Below are 2,879 nucleotides of genomic sequence, written 5' to 3'. Positions count from 1 at the left end.
ACACTCTTTTCAGAAAATGTTACACATGTGTTCATGTCCATGTTGCCTTTCAGTTTTACTTCTTTAAAAAAAAGAAAAGTCTCCCCTCACTGATGTATGGAAGCATGAAAATAACCGCTAGGCTGAACAGAAAAGTTAAGCCTCTGAAGAATTATCAAAGGCACAAGGGGAAAAAAAGAGTTGCAGCCATATAACGTTTCTATCCTGAAATATTCAGTTGGGAATCCTACCTTCAGAGGAGGCTAAGTTTATTTTAAACTGTGTCATACCCCTCACCCCCAACAAGAACAGAATTAATATTCCTTATTTATGATTTTAAGACAGTAGAGTGGTACAATGCAGAAATTCAGAAACTGGTCTTAATATCTATAACAACAGCCTTCCTCCAACACTAAAAACACAAACTTAAGTTCTGGGTCATAACAAATCTCTTTAAGAACTAGAAAAAAAAAAAGTACAGTTTTATGTCCTGTATGAAACCCTTCAAACAAAAATGAATATTAAAACAAGAGTATAATTTAAAAAGCTGTGTATTGGAGTGTTTATAAACCAGAAGTGTTAAGCAGCAGCAGCAGTTTCCAATTTCTTATTAAATTCAACTAGATTTGAAATTTAGGAACACATTACAAACCAATGCAGAACTATGCTAGCTCATACTCAAACCTTTGCAGGTGTTTCAGTAAAGAAAGCCTCCCATGAGAATAAACAGAGGCAGCATAATACATTAAGTCAACACTTGCCTTCAACATGCCAAAAAGAATGTGTTACATGTCCATTTGTCACCAAAGCACCCAGTAAGAGATGCGTTATTGCTGTAGAACATTTCAAGTTTACCAACACCCAAGTGCAAATAAACTGATGTTGTATATATGCACTTGCCCATTCTCACCAGTATTTCCACTTAATAATGAATGGTTTTTCTTTACACAATCAAATTTAAAGCTTTGAAAATAACAGTTTTTTGATTTTAGTTTTTTTCCACAATATTAATCACCACATGCAATTTAGTTTTCTGATCATTTTGCTAAAAAACTGCACCAATATCAGAACAGTGCAAATCATATTTAATTTTAAAAGTTATAATGGCTTGAGTTCATAATTAGAGGGAACACTGTCAAGATCTCGATATTTTGCTCACTCACCATTGCTTGCATTCCATTAAAAACAAACACCTTCCTGTCAATTTTGCTTTTTTTTTTTTTTAAACAGTAGTCCCCCATGCTTTTATCAGAGCTGAAATTAAGGATATGATCCACAATTTCAACAGATGTAGTGCCTTAATAGCAATGTTTTTATGCAATTCCATCAACTATTATAATTCCATAAATATATTCCCCCCCCCGCCCCCGACATTTCCAGACTAAGAACTAGTCACTAGCACTTGTGATCCCACAAGTGTTTTAAGTTTTTCAGCAATGGAGAGATTTCAAGATTAAGAAATCTGAGGACTTCCCCTCTCCTACAGCCCCCAGTGTTTTCATTTTATAGTAAGTTCAAAGTTGGTTTCCACATCTTGACAGTGTTCCTTATAAAACCGTATGACAGTAAAAGTGCCAGTAGGCATGGCAACCTCTTTGAAGGGAGCATTTAAACTCCTTGGCACTGGGAACGCCAGCACCAAGGATTACATTGAAATTCAAAATTATACTTAAGGCTACAATTAGCAAACCCACTTTCCATAAGCCTAATATTCTATCACTAGATTTGAAAATTCAGAAGCTAATGCAACCGTATACTTTTATGCTCAAATTTGAGGAAAAAGTTACTTTTCTTTAGCAAGGGCAGTATATGAAACTGTGGTAGCAAATGTTTCTTACGCATTGACTACTCATTTCACCATCATTCACTTACTTTGTCTTAAAGTTCAAAACTGGCAAGGCACATTTACATATTCCAATGAATACTTGACAATTTTAAATTACACTTCATGTCCCAGCTATCCCAGTAATTGACATACAACATACTAAAATGGTTTATTAAGATAACAAAAAAAAAAAATCAATTAATGTGAAACATACAGGCTATTGGCAACCACTATTCTAAAAATTATGTAAATACAAGTAAACATACTGAAATGTGTGCGATTCTAAGTTTTTAACCAGAAGATCTCTGTACTAACACACATTTATATTAATGACACATAAAAAAAATAAAAACTTTATTACAAAAATAAGTTACACTCGCCTCCAGCTTACAGTATAAAACAATTTTATTTGCAGGAATGCAAAATGATTGTTTGCCATGAGCATTTTCAACATATGACATGTCTAATTTTGTTAAAATTTGCATTTACTGGGGGAACTGGTGTGTATAAAACCTTAATTAGGTATAAGCTTCAATTTTCCTTGTGGTGCCTATGGGTATGTAGTATAACTGCAGTATCCCTTTGGGCAGGGGGTTAAGGGAAGCTCTTTATGCCAAGTCCAAAGTAAGTCATAATTTTATCTTTTACCTATATGAAGTTGGACTTGGCAAGGTTCTTTTGTTTTTGTTTTGTCTTTTTTAAGTAAGGGTGGTTCAATAGAGGATGCTTCACCACTGAACACTCACTGTCATCAAGGTGCTTTAGAAAATTAAAAACATAGCACAAATGATTGTACTCTACTCTACTCTACAGGTTATCATGATCTGCGCAAGAGAAATGGAAAGCCGATCCACATGTTTTTACAGTGATCAGCAATAAGAAATGCACTAATGAAAACATACCTTTTACCTAAAAAGCTAAACTACAGCCATATACTATTCTATGATTTATGAAAAACTTCAAAATATCCAAATGTCAGGCTTCACTGTACAGTTGTCAGTTTTAGTCTGACCTTTTATAAAGGGACACTGCAGTATTTAGTACAAGTTGCTGATGCACTTTTTTTGAACATCTG

At 34.1% G+C, this 2,879-nt stretch overlaps 1 protein-coding gene across 4 annotated transcripts in view; it reads right to left on the bottom strand.

Moving 5' to 3' along the window:
* Positions 1-514: 514 nt before the first annotated feature.
* The window catches only part of SYNCRIP (synaptotagmin binding cytoplasmic RNA interacting protein), a 41,915-nt gene continuing 39,550 nt past the window's right edge, over positions 515-2,879 (bottom strand). For all 4 annotated transcript variants that reach the window (XM_052781581.1, XM_052781582.1, XM_052781584.1 and 1 more), the window contains exon 12: positions 515-2,879. This exon is cut by the window's right edge. The gene's annotated coding sequence lies outside the window, so the exon portion shown is untranslated.

The sequence above is a fragment of the Harpia harpyja genome, chromosome 3 (genome assembly GCF_026419915.1).
Source record: "Harpia harpyja isolate bHarHar1 chromosome 3, bHarHar1 primary haplotype, whole genome shotgun sequence".
Taxonomy (NCBI): Eukaryota; Metazoa; Chordata; class Aves; order Accipitriformes; family Accipitridae; genus Harpia; species Harpia harpyja.
This window is presented reverse-complemented; position numbering and strand designations above follow the sequence as displayed.